The following is a 23,328-nucleotide window of genomic DNA, read 5'->3' on the forward strand; positions in this document are numbered from 1 at the left end:
TGTTATGTGGATTGCAGTTGCTATGTCATCTTTCCACCCAGTCTTCAGTGAACGATACTGACCATTTGCTGCATGTTTTGGCTTTAACTACCTCGACAAGCTGTTGCAAAAGTTTTGCATCTGCCATCCCTGTAAGCAGGAAATCACATTGTGCATGAAACATTAGTTTGAGGAGTAGTACAAGACTTCAAAGGTCTAAAATGTTTTCAACTTTAGAAAATGCTAAATGTAGATCAACATGTTCCTCCTTTACAGCTGTCCTGTAGCAGCAGTGAGTGGGTTCTGTATAAAATTTTGACCTTGTTAATGACACTGCAACACTGAGAGGAAATTAATTCTTAACCTTACTCTCTCCTTTGACCAATCCACAGTTTTTCTTCTGATTTTAATGCTTACCATTAAAGATAAATGTTTGTGTAATAAACATTATTGCACAAATAACAAGAAAATTGAGACCATCAAGACTGACTCTTTTTTTTTTTTTAGAAATGTTGACAAGATTCTTCATAGCAATGGGAGATTGGTGGTCCGTAAAATAGTGCAGCTGTACTCTTGGACCTCTGCGATGTTAGCCTGGCTGATGGATATTGTTTAACTGGCATTCTGTATGTAACTGTGAAAATCAATGAGAATGCATTCCCCAAACTGCAGCTAATACCTCCTGACATTCAGTTATGGAGACTGCATGTGGCCTCTGACTTTAAAGGGGAGTTTTAATATGTTCCTGTGATAATTAATAATGGAGGAAAGGGGTAAAAGATGAAGGTAAGAGTTGTTTCTTTGAGCTGAAGTCCGACCAATCAAACTGGGAGACAGGGCCACAAGCACAACTAATTGTCCTTGGAGGCATGTTGGTGGACCTCATGTGGACCCAGTCCAGGAAAAGCAGATCCCAGAGCACCCAGCCCAGAACGGAGTACTGTTTTCAAGCAGCATTGATGGTAAATTGGTCTTTTATGCAGGAAGCAGACATTTGCTGTTAAAAATTTCATGAGAGAGACAATGTTTCACATAAAATGGAGGTGAGACACTCTGAAATAACTCACTGAACATGTGTGCAAAACCTGAGATATTGCCTTTGATCAGGACATCTTTCCCAAGCTAGCAGGACATAAAGCTGTGTGCATTGACAGGGATGAAGAATATTTAAAAGTTGTGTTTTGTTTTATCCATTTTTTTCCACAGTCAATGGAGCTAAACAATGGAGCTAGACCCATCTAACTTAGCTACCTAAGTGCCATGTTCTCATCATGCAAATAAGTAATCACAGAATGACAGAATCTTAAGGGTTGCAAGGGACTTTGAAAGATCATCTAGTCCAATGCCTCTACCAGAGCAGGCCCTCCTACAGTACATCCCACAGGACCTCGTCCAGGTAGGTTTTGAATATCTCCAGAGAAAGAGACTCCACAACCCATCTGGGCAGCCCATTCCAGTGCTAATGTATATTAAGTACTCATCTGAGTAGGGATGAAGTCCACATTCTCAAGTGTCATAATTCCTTCTTTGGCCCCACATATTTTTACATTAAATGTATTATTGTGAAATTAAATTTCTACCATAGAAATTTCTACTGGGGAATGTCTTAGATGACCCTAAGCTTGTCCTTTTCTTTCAGCTACATCAGATGTTCTTATAGGAGGCACTACTTTTACCCCACCAAGTTTTTCTTCTCTTTTTGTTCTTAGGTCATTACAGCTACAAGAGCACTACCACTAGTTTCAATTATTTCAGACAGCATGAAACATCCTTCGTGGGATTGAGAAAGCCTTTTCCCAGAACAGCCTATAGTGTGGCCATTATGATGCTCTTCCGGGATATAGGGGGGTGGGTTGAATCCCATTAAGTAGAGGAGAGAATTGAATCTTCTGCAATCTGGATGGGTACTTAAATCACGAGTTATTAGATAAGAGGTTAGGGAAGGATCACCATTGGCTTCTCCAGATGTATTTTGAGAGAAATGAATAATTGCACCATATCAGCAGAGTTTCAATGTTGCGAGTCTCCCTGGGGCTAAAGTACTGGAGGACAGCTTAAGACCACCTCCATTCCCAACAGTTCCTACTTGCTATCTTAAGTAGCTCAGTACAGTTTGCAAGTCTCATTAATGGGCAGTTATGTCTCCTGAAGCACTGAACCAAAAGTAGGCACCAAACTCTGGGGAGCAATCTCAAAATTTAGTCACTGAACAACTAACTAAAAAGGTGGAGACTCATCTCCAGAAGTTTTGAATTATGCATAATTGTCTGATAAACTGGCAACTTCAGTATCCTACTTTGGCACGTAACTGATGTTCTGAAATAAAATATGTACTAAATTCCTTTTGGGATCTAATACTATTTTGCATTCTGCACATTTTCTTGACTGCTGCTAGTGGATGTGATTCAGACAACTGAAAACAAAGAGAGATTTTACATCACCATTACAACAAAACATGACATTTTTGTTCTCAACATTTCTTAGATACCAATTTTAAGGTAAACCAAAATCATCTTCTTTACATAGATTTTTACTTCAGAGATTCTGGGAAAGTAACTGAAAATACAAGGTAGTTTATCTGATCATCATAACCTAAAGAAGTTCAGATAGACTTATGGGCCATTCATACATATTCCATTGTTATGTGTTGCCTAAATAGTAAATGGATAAATAAGCATTCAACAAAAGTACAAAAGAAATAAAGCCAGTAATATATGTTTTTATTTCTACCCAGCCCTATTTTTCACCAAGCTCATTAATCACAGAAATAGACAAAGGCTGTATTCAAAGTCCGACACAGATGTAAAGACTCTGTTGTGCTCCAATAACAAGACCAAACACAGTAGTCCAGTTAATTGAGAAATGCTTTAAAATATTCTGTTCCCAGTATTTTTGTCAGAAATGCAGAGAGGACTCTGCAGATCCTGGAGTGTAACCATGGAATTCAGCCTGCTGTTTCTTAAAAAGTATGAAAGACATATTTCCAATGCTGCTCTTGCTGGATGTTTGAAATGCAACGGAATACACTGAGACGTATGTTCTTTAAAATTCTCATGTTTTCATGTAGCATTAAAACATATCTGACATGCACTGAAATGTCAGTAGCATTATATGAGATGAATGGCTATCACAAGCCATGGTGCCGTAATCATAAAGAACCCTTGGAAATGGGAATGGGAGCAGCACATATATATCTTAAACTGCAGAATGTCCTTTAGCTGCTTGCAGCTAGTTATTTTCTCTGCTGTCATAAAAATGTCCAGCCCAGAATAACCTCAATTTCTGAATTTACTGATTCTTTTATCTCTTCTACAGTTCTCTATATAAAGTCCCTTTATAATTTTAGCTTTCATGCACCTATTCCACTGGGAGAAAAGACAAAGGAGCTTGCAGTTAGACCACTAGCCTGAAGGTGAGTAGACTTGAGTGTCCAACAGCACTCTGTCACAAGCTTTTCTGATAAGTTTGGACAAGTCACTCAGGAGGCATCCATTTTCTACCCATATATAAGTGAAGGTACTGTAAGGCTTGTGTACTGCTTAGTACAGTAAAAGGGCTTTCTGAATATCATAAATAGACTTTTGTTTCTAGACAGAATAAGGTTTTCATGTCGTTACCAATTTCTGTGCTGGATTACATGACCCAAAGCCTCCTATACTGGAAACTAAGAAAATAAGTCTTTTATAGCAACTCCACTGCAAACATTGCACTGCTACTTTACATCTGTTTCAGAACCAATTGGACAATTACTCACTGACGTGCTGAAACAGCTCAGCCAGCAATGCTAAATTAGTATACCTGTCTTTTCATAGTATGATAGCCATATAGAGAGGCTGAAAAATCAGTCTCGCATTTAGACCATTTTATTCTATATGTGTGTGTCCTGGGTTCAGCTGGGATAGGGACACCACATCGAGGCGTGGCTAGGCTGTTCTCCACTCTCATTGCCACACTCGACTAGTTTTTGTAACTGGACATTATCTGAATCATTATAAATCACCTCCAGCACAGCTAATTCCCTCAGGTATTACATGTCTCTCTCCATGGTTGTCCACTTGCCTGAGCGACTTGTAAAATCTTCCTTGAAGGGGTATCTTTCCTTCACACCTGACAGAGGTCACCTCCAAAGGCTGAGGACTTGTTTCCTTCTTCCAATTGCTTTGTCAATGCTTCCTTCTCTAGACAGGGATCCCAGCTGCTTGTCTTCCCTAGTCTCCAATTCCAGGCTGCTGGCCCCATTATCCCAGCATTGGAGCAGCCAGGTGATAACAGCTGAAGTCCTTTTGCATGTCTCACAACTTGCTTAGGGATAGAGATCGGACGGTAATTCCTGACTTCTGCCTCTTCCTCCTCCTCTCATGATGGTGCTATTTCATTCACTTCTTCCTCCTCCCCCTTTGTAGCAGGAATTTCTTCCCTTACAAAACAAGCTGGCTTCTACATCCAATATTCATTCTTCTGTGTAAAGGTGACTGATACTGGCACAGGCTGTTTTTCTGATTCAGCTACAGTGAACGTCTTCGGGATTGGAGTAGCCACAGTGCCTGTTTCTGGGGTTTGAGTATTCATAGTGCACATCTTTGGGGTTGAGGTAGCTGCAGTGTCTGTCAGTCTATTTTTCTCCTCTTCCCCTTGCAGGCACTGCCTACTGTTGAGCAGTGTTTGGTAGATACTGGCCAGGGCCCAGCACAGAGTGGTCAGTTGCACCTCTTTGGAATAGCCACAGCATTTTCCTTTCAAATGCTCCATCAGGGTCCTATAGTTGTTCAGGGGTGAAGTTACAAATCATTGGAGGTGAGAAGTTCCCTAGATACCTGCCTGTATCGTCCCACCTGTCATTCCACCCATGATTATTCAGCCTTGAGGCAGATCTTTGAGTTACACCCTTAAAAATTTTTACAACCCTAAGCCAGATATGAAATACATTCAGGACACATAGTAGTAAAAGCAGGATGACTGGAATGTCCCAAGGGTATTCAAAATACTCAAAAGCTGTTGTAGCTAGCCAAAAGGAGAAAGAAGAGGTGAAAGAGTGCGAGAAAGTATCCTTCCCTGTCCTCCCCATAGACTAGGTGAGATTACTTATGAATTCTTTCCTCTTCTTCTGAGGAAAAGCCTGAACTATGGGAGTAACACTAATACAGCATACAAATACCCGCTTAACTGCATAACCTGTTATATAATCATATCATACATTGATAGTACCCAGTACAACAAAATCATGGTCCTCATCATCCTCCCAGAGGTGATAAACAGAACTCCAGGAAACACACAGACCATGTAAGAATTTGTGTAACACCACCATGTAAAAAAATGAACTAGCATTGTGAATAGCCTGCCTCATTTAACTAATAGAAGAAATCAGTGTAACAAATTTACTTTGGCATACTATGGTCAGGTCTGTCTTTATCTCAACCCTTTGAGCCCCACATTGGGTGTCAAAAAGGACTGTTGTGGTTTAAACCCAGCTGACCACAACCAACCACACAGACACTTGCTCACTCTTCCCCACATCAGCAGGATGGGGAGGAGAATCAGAGGGAAAAGGTAAAGCTTTGTGGGTTGGGATAAGAACAATTTAATAGAACAGCAAAAGGAGAGAACAAATAGCCATGCCCGAGGCAACTGCTCACTGCTGGGATCTCCGTGCTCAGTCTGTACAGAAGACCTGCAGTGCCCGCGCATGCCACTGCACCCTGGCAGCTTCCATCTCTACACTGAGTGTGAGGTCAGCATGGGATTGAATATCCTGGCCATATGGCCTTGTAGCCTCTGTGGGAAATTAACCCCATCTCCGCTAAGCCTGGGGATTATGCACTCTTCTAATGAAAAGCATTTTAATATATCCAGTTATGTATGACTCCTGAAAACATTTTTAAACAATGAAAAAAAAACCCATCTGTATTCCTATCAGAACTGCAGTAATATTCCGATTTTCATGCTGTTTTCTCCTAAACTTTCTTAGAATGCTGCATCATTCACATCTGTGGTTAGCAGATTTTTTATTTCATCTATATACATGACAAAGAAAGATATGTTATACACAGAATTATATAAAAATTGGATCTGCCATTCTCCAGAAATTACCAGATTTCAAAACTATAGGCTTAAAAAAAAAAAGACAATCAATTAATTTGTTGTAGAAGAGGAATTAACCTCTCTCTCTATATATATGATTATATCTACATACACACAACTATAATTATACAGATGAGTTTATGTCATTTTGGGAAGGATTCTTTTGTCTCAGCTTTGTGCCTAAAATTTTTACTTTGAAATCTAATTTGGACTTTCTGAACAATGGAAGCAAGCTGGCATTCTGTCAGGTACTAGGAATATGCCTCAACGTTCCTGGCAGCAGAGTAACCACCAAACCCACATTGCTCTGGCCACGAAGGGTTCTGCCTGTTAGAGGTGCTGTTGCCTTGTACTGCATGTCCTGCTGTCTCAGGATACACTGCCTCTACGCATGTGCTGGGGCCTGGGGTCAAGCGGCTGCGACCCTCCCAGACTTGTAGGGACTTTCCAAGACCCTCCTGGACCCTCCAGAACTTTCCAGGACTCTCCAGAGACGGCACTGGGCATGCGTCAGCTAGAGGAGTGTATATAAGAACGCAATCAGCGGAGGGGTCTCTCTTCGTTTTTCTTCTCTTCCCTTCACTAGATCAAACAGATTCTCGGAGCTTCCAGACAAACAACTGCTGGGGATGCTGAACGTGGACTTGTGGTGGTGACTATTATACCTTTTTCTCTCTCTTAAACTCTCTTCTTTTTTTTCTTCCCTTTTTCTTTTCGTTGTTGATTTTGTAGGTAAAATAAAGTAGTTTAGCGCTTGACTCTGTTTTGAGTCTTAATTTTGTTCCTGAGAGTATACAAAACCAGATCACAATAACCTGTTTGATTGGACTTCACTCAGGAGTTAAGCCTAGCTGCCCCCAGTCACCCAGAAATGACTGAGGTCAGTTGGAAAGCAAGGGGGTTTAACTTCTGCCAAATTAAATCCAGCAGGATTGTGACACATTCCCAAAAGATGATATCTTTCAGCTGATTTACCTTAAAAAAGAGTAGATTTAAACTGTTCTGCTTTGCCCATTTTCTGCAATGACTACAGAGTGCTATATATTGCTCACATGTGTTCATTTTTCCTTCGACAAAATAATTAAGACCAATCCTATTATTTGACTTTCTCTACTCACGTCTGAGATTCTCTTTGTCAAAGCTTTTGATACTTGGGTGTTCAAAGGTGAGATTCTGGGAAGCACCAGGGTGGTAAATACTGGGAGAGGTGCCTGCTTGGAGAAAAAGGCGGGCTTCCCACAGCTGCCATATATATAGATCAGGATCTTCAGAAAGCAAATCAGAAAGTTTCTGATTAGTTCTAGTCTTTAACAGCACTGATTCTTCTTTTTTTTCATTAATGTGAATGATGCAACACATCTTAGATTGAGTAGATGTTTTAATCGTTTGGATTGGGCATTGTAGATATCCTAAAGATCACAAACCAGCTGGTGGTCACACCACAATCCTGACAACTTCATTGGCATCATATTTAATTGGCTAATCAATGCTCCCAACCAAAGCATCTCCCTGGCTTAAAATGCCTGTATTTAAAAAGCTTTGACTGTTCATTGGCTTTTCTAGCTGTGTTCAGACAGCAAATGAAAGATCTCACATGAGTATTGGTGGGACTGAGTGAAGATACTACAGAAGGCAAAACTATCTGCAAAGCTAGAGGGGTAGTAAACACCATCTTTAAACAAAAATGGGAAGAAACAAATGTTATAGTTAGATATTACATGAGGAAAAGAAGAAGGAATTGGTGCTGAATCAACAAAGAAATTAATCTAGATAATTTGTCCAAAAGAGCCATCAATACGATTGTTATAAGGAAAAGGAAAACATAGTCTTTAAAGAGAGACTCTCATTTCCTCTGAATCAACAGTTCTTTGCATTCTGGTAACAGCTGCATTTATTGCTAATCATTATTGGTTCTAAATTTAATATTATTTAGTCTCCTTGATTGTCATGTGGTTCCCTTTATTATTGTGAAAAAATATACAACTAACATTCCTAGATGATGGAAAAAATAAAAAAATGAAAAAGAAAATAGTTAACTGAAATATTAATTTTTCAGTTTCCTTTTTCTGTGGTTAATTAGCGAAATTAATCACAGGAATAATTAGCACAAATTATTCCTATTCCATTGTCAGACCAAGTGACATTTCACTGTTTATCTGGATGCTTAATGATGATTTCTGGTAATAATTACTGAACTTTCAAACTTATTGTAAATATACACCACATTTCTCTGTTTATACAAACCCAAAAAATATGTGAATATAGCAACATATTTTAAATAGGTCTCAACCATTGAGTTGTGCTGAATGGAAAAAGCAGTTTACATTGATGTAATATTTATTTTCTTCAATTGCTCAAATCCTTCTTTTGAAAACTTGGTGTAGGAATTAAAGCTGAGAGTTTAAAAATGGGCCTTGATTATGTCCACCATAAACACTGATAAACACAAGAGCAGCAATAGTCGAAAGAAAAAAAATAGCAAGTACCTATATTCTCACTCACTTTTGAACTTTTTCTGATTCAGTCACACACACCTGCAGAGCCAAATCAGTGATAGGTAAATCTTATTTCATGAGTACTTGTGGCAGAAATGGTGCAGAAATCATTGTGACAAGACTGACAAAGCCAACCGTAAAACCTCTGCAGCACATTTAGTTCAGGTGCAACGTGACTTCCATGTGAATATAGCTGCTTTCAGGGCACTGCTGTATTGTGTCCTGTAGGTGTACCAGGTTATTGACCACTACACATTTTAGGACTTGTAAGATTAAGTGGTGAGAATTTTAATTATCTAAATGTTGGGTTTATGTTCCTAGATGGACAGTTATGTATGTGAATTAGAGTCCATTAAATATTAATTTGAAGAAATATGTGTGGAACTAGACCAGAATCAGTAAAATTGTTATAAAATTTTCACATATGTTTCTTCAATTTTATTTTTAACTACATTTTCTTAACCTTTTGTAGATTTTAAAGCCAGAAATGTGTTACGCTCATCATTCAGTGTGATCTGCAGCTTAACCCATGCCAAAGAAACTGGACAAAGATATTATAGTGATACCTGATACTATCCTTTTCCTGTCAAAAACACTTTCCTGTTGAAGGAAACACTTATCACCAGCAACAGGGGCACTATTATGCTTGTCACTAGAATATTGTCAGTTTTAGGTCAGCTTTGATCTATGTCTTAGATTATTCTCATTTTCATTTTGACTCTTTAACTTCGTATGCTATTTCTCTCTGTGCTGTCAAGATATAAACCCAGCTTGTATTTGTGCTTGGGATTGCTGCAAACTATTTACAGGACCTTGCACATGGCTTTATTGAGTTTCATGATATTTGTACAGCCCCACCTCTCAAGTCTGTCCAGCTCTCTCTGGATGGCACCCCTTCCCTCCAGTGTGTGGACTGGACACAGTGATACTGCTGTCATCAGTAAACTTGCCGGGGGTGAAAACCGCACTGGTCACAGTATTAAGGCCTGAGGAATGCCACTCATCACTGGTCTCCACTTGGACATTGGGCCATTGACAGCAACTCTTTTAATGTGACCATCTAGCTGATCCCTTATCCACCAAATGGTCCATCTATCAAATCCATGTGTCTCCAATTTAGAGACAAAGATGTTGTGCAGGAAAGTGTCAAATGCTTTACACGAGTCCATGTAAATAATACTGGTTAAATTTATTGCAAGATGTCATAGTTTGGCATGACAGCCTTTTCTGGTAAGGGGGAAGGGGATGTAAAAATGGCTCCTGTAAGAAGTTGCTTGAAACTCTCCCTAGCTCTGAGCCAGACCCAGTGCTGGAGCTGAGCCAATTAGATGCCTCCACGATCACTTTTTAAGAAGAAGCCGGAAGAGGAGGCTTCTTCCTGTTTCTTCCTTCTTCTATCCCTTCTTCTTTTCTGGCTGGTGGTGGTGCAAGGACCAGGACAAGTGAGAGAAACAACCATGCAGACTCCAAGGTCAGTGAGGAAACAGAAAAGGAGGTGTGCTGGGGCAGAGACTCCCCTGCATTCTACAGAGGACTGGTGAAGCTGAGATTTGTTTGCATTTTGCTAAAGACGCCGCATCTGCAGCAGAGACTTATTTTGATAATGACCCCATATCAGGGGCAGAGACTCATTTTGCTAGAAACCCCGAATTAGAGGCAGAGACGCATTTTGCTAAGAATCCCAAGCCAGAGGCAGTGATTCACTTCATTAAAGACCCTGTGCCAGGGGCAGAAACTATGGCTGGAACAGGACACGTCCCAAGGGAGGGACCTTTTATCACTGTGGCCAGAGCAGGCCACATAATATTCATAGAAGCTGTAACTGGGGGGAGGAATGTATGACAAAGAAGCTCATTAAAATTATTCCCAGAAGAGGCCATGTACCCAGGGAGGGACCCTGTCTTGGCAGAAACTGCAACTGTGGTAAAGAATCCACGTCAGAGACATTCACTAAGGACCGTGCCCCATGTGAGGGACCCTGTATTGGCAGAAGCCACAGCTGCTGGGAAGAAGCCACACCAGAGAAGTTCGTTAAGGACTATGTGTCCCATAGGAGGGACCCTGTATTGGAGCAGGGGAAGAATTCAAGGAGTCATCCTCATCTGAGCAGAGAAGCGGCAGAGCCCATCTGTGAGAGACTGACCACATCCCCCATTCCCTGCTCCCCTGAGCCGTTGACCAGGGAGGAGGTAGAGATATCGGGAGCAGTGAGCTGGATTGGGGAAGAAAGGAGGGATGGGGGAGGGAGATCTTAAAGTGCTTATTGTAATTTTCTTATCATCCTACTCCCTTTTTCCTTTATTCCATCCTGTTTCTTGTAGGGCCTCTGCCATCCTAATAAGGGTGGGGGTGAATGGGGAGCACCAAGTGAGAGACTGCTGTGGTGCTTCTGTGCTAGCTAGGCCTAACCAAGACACAAGAACATCACATTCTTCTTTGGTGCCAGAAAATTCATATTTTCAAGGGACAGTCTTGTATTCATCCAAATATTGGGATTCAAGGAAAGCTCTTATCTGCTTCTCTATGCTGTATGCTATATGCACCAAGGGGATGTTATTTGCTGCCTACACAGAGTATGGCAAGTCGATATGATACACCACACACGTAGTCACTAAAGTGAGGCCAGGCTTTTGAATTTTTTAATAAAGTACTTGAACTATTTTAGTTTGAATTCAAGAAATAATGACAGCACAAGGACATTTTGATATGCTTAGCTTCACAGGCACTGCTAGATGCTTATCATTTGACTGAAAGCATGCCAGTTTGGGGATCCTGAAAGAGCTCTGTGTATGTTTCTGTTTATGTATTATTCAGCTCCTGAAACTCATATTAGCAGAAAATTCACACTAACTTGGAAACCCATTTGCCCTGGGTTCAGATGTGATAGAGCTACTTTTTCTCAAGAAGCTAGAAGGGGACATAGCAAGGATAGCTGAGCTGAACTAGCCAAGGGGCTGTTTGATACCTTAGGACACTATGCTGAATATATAAACTGGGGTGCTGGCCAGGACAGGAAGGAGAGATCGAGACTCAGGAGCAGGCTGGGACATGCAGTTCCAAGTGGTGGGCAATTGCCTTCTGCATCACTTACTTTATATGTTCTTTTATAGTGTTATTGTTATTTCTTTTCTCCTTGTGTTGTCCTTTAAAACTGGTTTTACTGAACACATGAGTTTTTACCTTTTTCTTCTGATTCTCCTTCCCATCTCAATGGGGTGGGGAGGAGTGAGCAAATGGCCATGTAGTGTTTAGTTTCCAGCTGGGCCTAAGCCATGACACCAGTAAAGTGAGGACACCTCGTACTAGAACTTGAGACTTGGTCTGAAGGGACACAGATCTCAGGATAAAATCAATACTTCTTACACGCTCATCCTGTTCTTTTTTGAATTAATTCATCTTCTCTCAACAGGAGGAAGCATCAAATGCTAGTGAGCTTCTTGATGGAGCCTTAAGTGTGATATCATTGCATCTTACTTTAGACAAACTCCATGCTTTGAGTCTTCAGCTAGGAACCCATGAGCTGGAAGCTATGCCTTTATTAAAAAGCATTAGAACAAATACAAAGAAGCTCACTCACATAGACATCCAACAGCATCCTTGATCTAAACAATCACATAAATTCCCATAAGCTGTAATTACAAAATACAATGCAAAGAGGTCAGATCCTAGCCCTTACATTTCATTGACCTCTCAAACTTTGCAAGTAAAATGAACTTAAATCACGTGTTCAGGATTTTAATGATAGTTATAACATTTCATCACCCTTGTTTCTTTTAATTTTCATTTGATATGTCTTAAAATATGAGATAAAGACAAGAATCACTTTAAAGCTAATAATTGTTTCTTAATGTTAGGTCCACTGTGACATTACTCTCAAACAGAAAACTTTGATGAGATTTTCTGAACTATTAAGGCTATTAGTTGAAACTTTATATTGATTTATTTTGCCCATTACATTAACCTTTTCCAGCACATTCAATGGTTTATTACATAGGGTAAAGAAAGGCAACATGATATTTAAACATGTTAAAAATGAATACAAAAGACATCTTGTTACAAGCCACATGTTACTGTAATAATAAGCTGACAAAGACTTCATAAGGATGTTTAGTGCTAGCAATAAAATGGAATATCTGTAATAGTGTCAACAGTGGAAAATTAATTTGATGGCACTGTAGAAAACAAATGTAATTAATAATAAACAGGCGTTATTTGAAAGTTCATAAGATACATGACCTGCAGCACAAAGACATGTGAACTGAAAAGAAATGTTCTTGCGTCTTGAGGCAGGGTAGAATGAAATCCATTTTTTTTCTCCCATTTATCTAAGGTTGTTATAATTATATTGATATAATACTGTCAAATGAGGAAAGCTCCTAGCTTGAATGTGGAAAAAAATCTGTAACTAGAGAAAGAAGCTAGTAAGCTTATCATTATTAACAGGGAATTATTTCATTAAAATAGAAAACTAATTTCAATGCATTCTGCTTTTGCACAAGAACCTAAGAGAAAAAGATAGATAATAATTTTATACATACTAAAGTTGCAAGTGTTTTGCCAGGAAAAAGCAACTGCTTTTCAACAGCAGAAAATGTATTTTGAATTTAAGCATAGGATCCATATAGCTGCAGTTCTTTTACTTCAATCAGAAAGATATCTCAGTACAAAGAAATTCATGAATTCAGGATGTATTTCTAGTCTATTTCTTCTATGTACAAAAGATATCCTTGAAATGTCAGCTTCTTCACCTTCTACTTCTGTTTCCACAAACACACTCTCAAAGAAACCACAGATCTAATAACATAGGTAAAAAAATAAAACACCAGCCTTTTTTTTTTTTTAAGTACCTAGAGTCAACTTTTTTTCTTTCTAAGAAAAGTCTCTAGGGATAATATTACTTCTGAATAAACGTGCTATGACTTCGCTATGTAGAGGCATCGAACTCTGATTTTAGGAGCCAGGCAGGCCAGAGCCATGTTCTGCTTGTAGTGCCAGCTAGACACGTGTGAATATGTGTGCCTCAAGCTCTTCTGTCCTCTGTACATGCACAGACACACATAACTGCCACAATGGCACCAGTTTGGGCTCTAAATGCTGTCTGTTTGCAGGTGAAGCACAAGCTGCAGAGACAATTGATAAAGCAGCTGAAGTGCTGTTCTCTGGGGGCACTTATGAAAACAGAGACTTGCAGGAGTCCTGCACATGAGGTTCAGTGCATGGGCTGCCAGCTGGACAATGTTGCTCCATGATATCAACAGAGGAGGTAAAATACACTCACAAAAGGCATCTTCTGTAATCAGCCTATTCATGCAAAAGCTGAGTAACAAAAGAGAAAAGAACTCTCATAAGAATAGCTTTTTTCTTGTTTTCTCAAGCATTACAGCTAGTTTTTCAGAGGTTTCTGAGTATGATGGTTATTGGTACTTGTTCCATTTGCAAATACAAGATGTCACAACTCATTATTTTTCCCATGTTCCCCTTTCCTTGCTGCAGTCTGTGATTAACACTTCATGTTTCAAGAGAATACCTAGCCTACACTTACTGTTTTCCTTTCATATTTTTCTCCTTGTTTATCTTACTCTGTTGCTGAAATTGCTTTGCTATTTGGGGACTTAGAAAAATCTGGTTCCATGGTGGCATTTTAAAACCAGCTTAGCTGAGCTTCCTAGCACTCTGACAGACAGTGAACTCAGACACAATATGCTTTCCGGTGACTCACTGCAGGTATTTGAGGGGTTATCTTAAAAAACTTATTAAGGTTGCAGAGCTGTCTCCTCCCAGCTGACCTGCCAGAAGGCTCATGTTGGGAGCATGCATGGCCAGCAAGGTTGCCACCAAGGACCTCATGCAGCTCTTTAAAATAAGTTCTAAGCATCTAAACGAATGCTGTAGTGTTCTGGGTGTACTTAGCACACATCTTACACTATCAGTTTTAATAGTTGTAAACCCATGTCAGTATTCACATAAAAGACACAGGGCAAAGAGAGAAGAAAACGATCTGCATGGGTTAGAATTGTGGCAGAGCTCTGAAACCAGAGAAAAACTGCATGCATATTCATTCACATTTTCAAAGACTCTGCCTTCAACCTTGTTTAACTTTCCAAGAACACTTAGAAAACTCATAACACCATATTTTACTATTATCAACAGTCACATGAAGCAAGCAATAAGTTTTTATGCTCAAATATTTATAGAAAGTGAATTTTACATTAGTTTTTCATAAACATTAGTATCAGAGTCCTGATTGTTAACATTAGCATCTTACCAACACAATGTTGTGTGCCTTCCACAACCCCTCATGGTTAAACAATACAGACAATACACCCAAAGAGGTCCATAGAGCACATGAATCATAGAATAACAGAACAGATCTGCAGAAACAGTCAACTATATGTATATAGGCTTTCTGTCAATGGAGAAAATGAGTAAAATTTATCAGATTCAATTTAAGTATGAATTATTCAGCCAGCTCTTTTTACAGACTTGCCTTTCAGCATTATTTTTCATGTTAGGCTATACTAACTTGCTTTATGCAAGTTAGGAAGCATCTGATCTATTATTTTTATAAGTTGTTTTGTCACAGTGATAGTGCTGACAGCCTCTATTCTTCTGGTACCAGTAATCAGTTAAGAAACATACTCCTCCTGCAAAGGCAGTTAAAAATGTCAACTAAGAATGAGAGGACAGGAATATTACTGTCTTCATTTTACCACAGATAAAACCTTTTAAAAATTAACCATTATTAGGCTCTTAGACAACATACATGGTGGTAGATCTAAAGACACAACGTAATCTCCTAATTACTAAGGTGTACCTGTCAGATTCCACTTTTCCATATAGATGGATTTTATAGAAATTTGTTAAGATCTATTTTACCTCTCCCACAGAAGATGGAGCTCATCAACACATAAAACAGCATATTGGAATGACAGGTGGTGTGTCCTCTTCAGGCCATACTTCTTAAAACAACTGCCTCCATTTCATTCCAGTACCTATAAGGAACATTTACCCTCACCTCTCTACCAAGCTAGTTGCTGCAAACCCTGGAGGGGTTTCACAGCTCATTTCCAAAGTCAGCTAGATGCACAGGCAGGTTGCTTTTTGGACAGCAGCCACATACTTTTGCAAGCCCTGCTCATTAGACATACACAGTCAGAGACATCCCTGTAACCAGATACAGCCAATACAGCTGAAGGATCAAGCTCATGAAAAGTACCAGCTGACTCAGAAAGGCTTCAGAGGAGTGATGCAGAACAGCAAAACCAGTGCTGCACAGGGAAGAAGGCACTGGAATTTGAGTGGCCAGGTCTATACCCTCATTCAAGTTCAGTCTTCAAAAGAAGCTTCTGGAGTAATTTCCATATTGTCTCTTCAGCAGCTTCATTGCTATTCTGTTAAAAAATTCCCTTTGCAGAAATTCCGTCATAAGTTAAAAATCATCATTGCATGATAGTCTTGGCACATTCACCTTTTCTCAGATAGATGCTTATGATTTTGGATAGTATTTCCCACAAGATGTTTCATGCTCTATATTTTTACCATTCCCAAATTATGTTCAATTTTCATTCTTAAAAAAATAAAAGGATATGTTAAAATCTTAACTGTGCTCAGGGACAGACATATCCAGTGCAAGGTCTTAAAATGTTATGATGCAGTCTTGTAGACCTTTCATCGCGAAGACCATTTTTGTTAAGATTCAGGAAGAGGCAGTGACTGACCCCCTAGATCTATTTGCTTTTACAGTAAAGGACAGCATTTCTAACTGCAGAGGAGATCAGAATCACAATTTACAAAGATAATGCTGTGGTCAAATGCATTCTCACACTGGTGAACTGCCTTGTCTTTGCATGGTGCTTATTTTTAGCTGCTGTCATCAAAGTCATTACTAGAGACAACATAGGTTCAAAATGCTCCTTGCACTTAAAAAAAAAAAAGATTTTTTTGTTGTTGTTGTTCTTTTTTTTGTTCTTTTTGTTTTTTTCTCCAGGCATATGTGCTTTCCCATTATGGGTCATCTTAGATTAGTCCTGCTGATATCACATGTTTATAAACGTCACACTTCTCATTCCAAACTTTTACAGTCTCTACAACTTTGTAAATTCTGACTTTTTAAGGAGTTTTTTTACACGTAGTCTAAATCCTATTTGGGAGTTCATTTTATTTTAATGCACTTTATATTTCTCAAATAAGCTTCTTAATTTGCACCTGTAATAAGCATATTATCCAAGTAATGGATCACTCTACTTAAAACTGTTATTATGCAGTCTGCTGAAATGGAGAAACATTGCTAGTCATTGCTGAAAGCTGTCTGACAAGAACAGAAGTGTTGAATATTTAATAATGTGTAGTTTCAATCAAATATAAAGCATTGAACATTCACTGAGAAAATTAGCCACTATTCAACAATTACTTTATTTATCTGCAATGAAGCAAAGTGAGAATTAATAATTTTCTTCCATTATTTTTGCAAACGCATTTGGAGTGCTAGAGTTGGAAGGGGCATAAAGAGGCTGTCCTCCACCTGAAGGCAGGATCAACCACACTTAGATCAGTCCAGACCAACAACTGACAGTGATAGAGACCCCCACAAGTTCCCCATTTTCCAAAACCACTATATCTTTACCATCATAAGGATTTTCTTAGTATTTCATCCTAGTTATAGTGCAATTTTAGAGCATTAGTTCTTGTCTATCCACCATTAACATGGGCACCAGCTTATTCCTTGTCTTGATATGAAAACTTTTTCAGCAGCTGTTTTGTGGGCTTTTAACACGATCCTTTTTTTTTTTTAAGCTAAATCCCCGTTCTTCCAATTTTTCTTTACAAGTCATGTTTTCATGGTCTCTGGAGCAGAAGAAGTTTGTCATATTTCTAGAAGACTGTATTTCTGTCTTTACAGCATGATACCATCCTGTAACATGCTTACCTCTAGGACTGTGTGAAATAAACATAAGTTTGGGGTTTTTTTCCAGTATTTTGGTTAATTGGCAGTTTTCTGAATGATCCCTGCATTTGTACCCATATAAGGGTTTGTCTCAGTATCTTCTCTGTATGCTCTAGAAAATGTTGGACACTCATTAAAAAATGAGCAGTTCAGCTTATCACAACATTTCTACAAAAGTGAGATGCTGGCTGGAGAAGCGCCAGTGTAGTGGCTGCACTAGCCACTCCCCTTGCAGGGTGGGAATGTGAAATAGAGTTGGTGGACCTGGCCAGAGACAGCCCTGATCAACATGTGAGGCTGTGCTTACCAACAAGTGTGCTGTACAGGGTTAGATATAGGCCATTTCCACCCAGGCTTACCAGAACAATGCTAATCATATTTCTCAGCATCCCCTTCCCTTTCCTACCTGGTCAGCATCTTGCTCATCCTGTGGCTGCTGTGGCTGAATGTGGCCATCACAACACAGGGGCATCCACTCTTTGCACCATATGCCAGCCCTGCCAGATAAGAGGAAAGTTAATCCTCCACTTCCAGTCTCTTCCCTGTGTCTTTGTCTGTGGACACATGATGGTTTGTGTTTTTTTCCATTTGCTTTTCCTCTGCAATCTTTTTAGGATCCTGGGTTGCTTTTAGTCACAAAATGCATTAGCGATTCATTACAGTTCATAGTAGAAATGATTTTGTGGCAAGTGACAGCCATGAGGGAGCCATAAGGAATTATTTTTGGGAAATAACTGTCATAAGGGAGTCACTTGTGCTATTGCTCAAGTGTTTTTAGTACCCAAAAGCAGGCAATGTGAGGTAAAAACTCTTTGTGCCTTGGAAGCAGTACCATAAGAAACATAAACAACTACTGTTATATCTTAAGGCAGGTCATCAATCCTTCTCTTGCCATGTGCTAACTACCATTATAAATGCCAATTAATACAATCAGTTCACATGAAGACTGATCTACTCCATCACTGAAGTCTTTGAGAAGAATACATATAACCTGGGAGGTTACTGCTACCTATGTCTTAAGCTGTAAGATGCTTGTTGCCAACTCTGCCGAAAGATACAGAAAGCCTTGGGAGGGAGTAAATGGTGTGGAGGAGCACTGCCCGCTGCCAAACAGTGCTGCCGCTGAAATGCTCCAAGTGCAAAATCACTACTGCAAATACCACATGCATTGGAATTTCTCACCCCAGCCATGTTCCTAAAGTTTTATAAGTACCCAAACCTGCTGCCCAGGTTATTTAAAGAGAGATTGAAATGTGCTAATTTTACAGGCACACAGAGCTGCAGAACTACCTACAAAGGCAGAGCCCCCCATGTACTGGCAAAGGATCATCTTTCAGATAGCCCTCCACTACAGCACTTAAGCACCGCAAGAACTCAATTAGAGGAGACAGGCGTTGTTTCAAAGACAAATAGTTTTGAGAAGGTCTCTCTTTGCAGTCAGCAGACATTCACTGCTACTTTGTAAACTGAAACACTACTTCCTTCCATGGGGTGCATTTTGAAGCAAAATGTAGAAACTGTTTCCTCTTGAAAAATATGCATATTTGGTATTCCCTAAGCAACTGTGACATATTGCTGTGACATATTCACAGGACATATTGCTCAGGAAAGGTTTATGAAATCTGGCAGGGTAACATCAAGGCCTTAGAACCATTAATTTAAAATGCCTTTCCCTTTCATCCTCCTGTGTAAATTGCTGAGCAATCATAATTTCTTTTTACCTTCTGCTCTTAGTGATATGGCTCGTGTCATGCTAGGATCATAGTTCCATGACATTAATTATATACAGCCAAGATATACTTTTTATTTTGTGCCCAAAATGGAAAATAGTGCAAAGGAGCACAGGAGATACTGTCTGCACTTAAAAAAAAAAAAAAATTATTTCAGCTCTATACATTAAAATAAAAACCCAAACCCTATGGCTTGAGAGATCTTTCATTTTGAAAGCAGTAAAAGGGTCACTGCTGCATTCAGATCTGCAGAAGAAATCCTGTGGGCAGTACAAGAGGACCCAGATGAGGGCTACAACAAACCCAGCAGTGTGACCTTCCCCCGTCCTCAGCAGACCTGGCAGATCCCAGGCATAATTCAGGCCTGGAGACAGCAACTGTCCTAAGGAAGGACAATTATTTATGGTAGAGAAAACATTCATCTGCAGGGCATTCAACCCTACCTGTAACTGTTTATTTTATCTCTCAACAAGGCAATATTTAAGAATCCTTCAACATTTCCACAGCAACCAGTTATTCTCTTAAATCACACAAGACTAACCAAATTCAGTATCAAACAAACCCAACAAAAGCTACAGTCATGGTATGCTAGTTTATCTATGCTAAGCTATTACTCCATCCTTGATTCTTTGCTTATTTATTAGTGATTCATGTTCTTTCTTGTTATAATGCACTTGATAAAATTATCCACTTCTAGGAAAAAAATTAAAATATGATACACACCATTTATCATCTCACATAGACCATTAGTCACAGAGTTGTTTAATGAACTGAAATATGTCAAATCAGCCATTACATTTCCCAGTTGCTCAACCAGCACTTGTTTGTTCTGCTCTGTATTTATTTTCCAAGCTCAAAGTAGCCCTCTTGCCTTGCTGCCCATGCTTGGCCATTCCCAATGCAACAATTCAGGGACACTGAGACTGTCATTGATTGTGCTAGAAAATGGTATTTAGACTGCTTTGAAGAAAAACAGTTAGTGTTCTTCAGCTTTGAGTAGAGTTATTTCTATGGAATAAGAGCATTTAGTAAACCAATGAGAAGACCCATTGTCTACTAAAGAACAGCTGCCTTACAGTATTTAACCAAGCCAACTATTCTTCTGCTGAGGACACTAGTAGTCCACTGCATCCTGGAAAATTGAAAATGCCCAAGTAACAACTTTAGGGAGCTCAAACAAAAGAAGAATGCAGTGCAGAACCAAAGGACTTTGTGGTGTTTTGAGTACTCAGAATAAATCAGATAGATTTGAAAAAAATAGATTTGAATGCAAAAGAAGTAGCCATAATAATTTGTCACCTGTTCTCTTTGCATGACTGTAGGCACAACACTGTAATAATAGAGAATCTCTCCAGTTCCTCCATAATCCCTCCATAAAGTCCAACACTTGTAATTACCTTTCTTTGTATTTGAGAGCATATATTCAGTGGAAAATCTAGCGTTTCTTTCAGGAAAATGCACCGGTACTTATCTTTGTTCTTTAAAAGTGCTAAAATTACTTCAAGTTTGAATTTCATGAGTCACAGCTTCCAGGCATTGGCTTATTTTGTGCTGTTTGTTAGATTAAAAAGTCTTCAATTATTCACTGAAAAGGTGACTCTACCTGTCTGCATATGTTTATGTGTTAGAAAAGGAGAGTTTGATCTTCAAACTAAGATAAGTGTGTTATTTAACAAAATATAAGTAGTATGCAGAATCAGAAAAGCATTCTATTCAGAGTATTTCTCCAAGATTCTCTTCATAAATAATCGGCAACATAGTGCAAATAGTTGTTGTGAACTCAGTATGGTATTATTATGAAACCCTTTTTTGTGTGTTACCTAAGAGAGGAAAAAAACCATAATTTTCTCATGACAATGCAGAACAAAGACACATCTAACTGTGTAACATTCATCATTCTGTCATGAGACACTGGCTTCTTGTAATTAAAAAAGCACATTCTCATCAGTAAACCTATTGCAATACTGTTAACTCACAGTTTTCTTTCACAAAAATGTGAGATGTATCAATGCATAACACTGACACAATTTTTGCTTTGGTGTCAAGGTACAATATCGAGTACATACTTTTAAAAAAAGCATGCAAATCACAGTCATTAGTGTTTTTTATCTTTTTCAGTCAAGTTTTGCAAAAAATAAATCTTACTGATGTGTTTAGGCAATAGGAAGCCATGTTGTACATGCTGTCTCCAAAACAGGTTAGTTACTGAACAAAGTAAGAAAATAGACACACATGCATGATACCTAGTGACTGCTTTTGTATTTTTTTGTACATTAATCTCTTGCAAAACCTAACTTAGTGTACTGGATTCACAACCTCCTTAGAAATTAAATGCAAGGTTATGATTTATAATAATCTTTGCCATGTCTAAGTAAAGGAAACACACAAATCTGCTGCCTTTTTCAAGAAACATGTAATTGCTTTCAAAACTCTTCCTGGAGCAGTGATAGCAGCTCCTACCGCAAGGCACAGTAGATGAAAGCTGTGCAAGACCTGAGTACTCCCTGTCTCTGCATGGCCAGAAAGTGGGTGAGGGCAAGTGGCACAGGAGTGCTTCAGTGGCTGGGGTCCACAAGGCCAGGACACCACTCAGGCCTGTAAGTTTTTTTCTGCTAGGGACTGTGAGCGAGGAAAATGCAGTTTTCCCTGTGTCCTGACCTCAAGTGCACCTATACCTTTTAGCAGGTTTGGTCATCTCAAGATTGGGAATGTAGATGTTGCTCCCTATTTCTGAGACTTTTCATAGGTCTAGGAAGGTCTTCATAGGTCTTCAGCTGCAAGTGAGGGAAATCTTCATGGAAAGCACGACTTCAAGGTGATATTTTTTACTTTGATCTCACACATCCTCTCCCCAGACTCCAGATAAAGCAATTGAATTTGCTTTTTATCCTGCAGCAGGTAGGTGAGTACTAAGGAGTTCAGGAGCTCTCCTGGGCACATCCGTGGAGGGACCTGCTCACTGGCATCTGTGAATAGCATCTAGCTCTGTGCCATGGAACCAGAGCCCAACTGTCTGGGCATTACCAGCAACGAGGCACACACTGGTGACAATCCAGAGTTGCTCTGGAGCTACCACTCATCAAACAGCTACTGAGCAAGGAAGTCAAACCCTCTCTGTGTGCTATTGCAGCCTCCTTCTGCAACATCATAGAATCATAGAATGGTAGGGGTTGGAAGGGAGCTTTAGAGATCATCTAGTCCAAACTCCCTGTAGAAGCAAGTTCACCTAGATCAGGTCGCATAGGAATGTGTCCAGGCAGGTCTTGAAGACCTCCAAGGAAGGAGACTCCACACCCTCCCTGGGCAGCCTGTGCCAGGGCTCCAACACCCTGAGAGTAAAATAGTTTTTTCTTATATTTAAATACGGGAACTTTTTATGTTCCAGCTTCATCCCATTACCCCTTGTCCTGTTGCTAGATACCATCGAAAAAAGGGATGCCCCAACTGCCTGACACCTATCATTTAGATATTTGTAAATGTTAATAAGATCTCCCCTCAATCTCCTCTTCTCTAGACTAAACAGTCCCAGTTCCCACAGCCTTTCCTCCATCCACCAAAGTGGCAATGTACGAAGCATGGCTGCAGAGAGAGATTGCTCTCAGCTCGCTTTGTAAGGCTGTGCCTTTGTCAGAGAGTAGCTCTGACTTGGGGCATCATCTGCTGACGTGACAGGAAAGCACTGAACTATGTAAGCACTTCTATTAACACCCAGTATGAATATTTTTTGAAGGGAGTTTGCAGCAGTCCAAACCCAGATATCCTGCATCATTCACAAGCTGTTGGATCAGCAGTGCTCTCTGTAGGGGAAGACCCTGGGAGAGGACCATGAGTGAAATTATTGCAGAGAAGTGGTCAAAAAGACTATCACCTCCAACCAGAAAGATCAGCTCTGAAGCCAAATATACATTCTCCTCCCACCATCTGCCAAGTATTTGCAGAAGATGACAACAAAGAGTGACAAGTTGGGTAACATCTGCCAAAGCCTTCCATCCTGTGAGGCTTCCACACATGGGTGCTGCTATTAGTCATTCGCAACCACCTCTTCTTACCAATGTAGTTGCAAAGGCCTCTGAACCATATCCTGGAGGACAGCCAAGTTGTT

General features: G+C 39.6%; 1 protein-coding gene across 1 annotated transcript in view; it reads right to left on the reverse strand.

Annotated features, from left to right (window-relative positions):
* The window catches only part of ZNF804B (zinc finger protein 804B), a 208,712-nt gene that overhangs the window by 83,707 nt on the left and 101,677 nt on the right, over window positions 1–23,328 (reverse strand). The gene's annotated exons all lie outside the window — the stretch shown is intronic.

This window comes from Colius striatus, chromosome 5 (assembly GCF_028858725.1).
Source record: "Colius striatus isolate bColStr4 chromosome 5, bColStr4.1.hap1, whole genome shotgun sequence".
Classification (NCBI taxonomy): domain Eukaryota; kingdom Metazoa; phylum Chordata; class Aves; order Coliiformes; family Coliidae; genus Colius; species Colius striatus.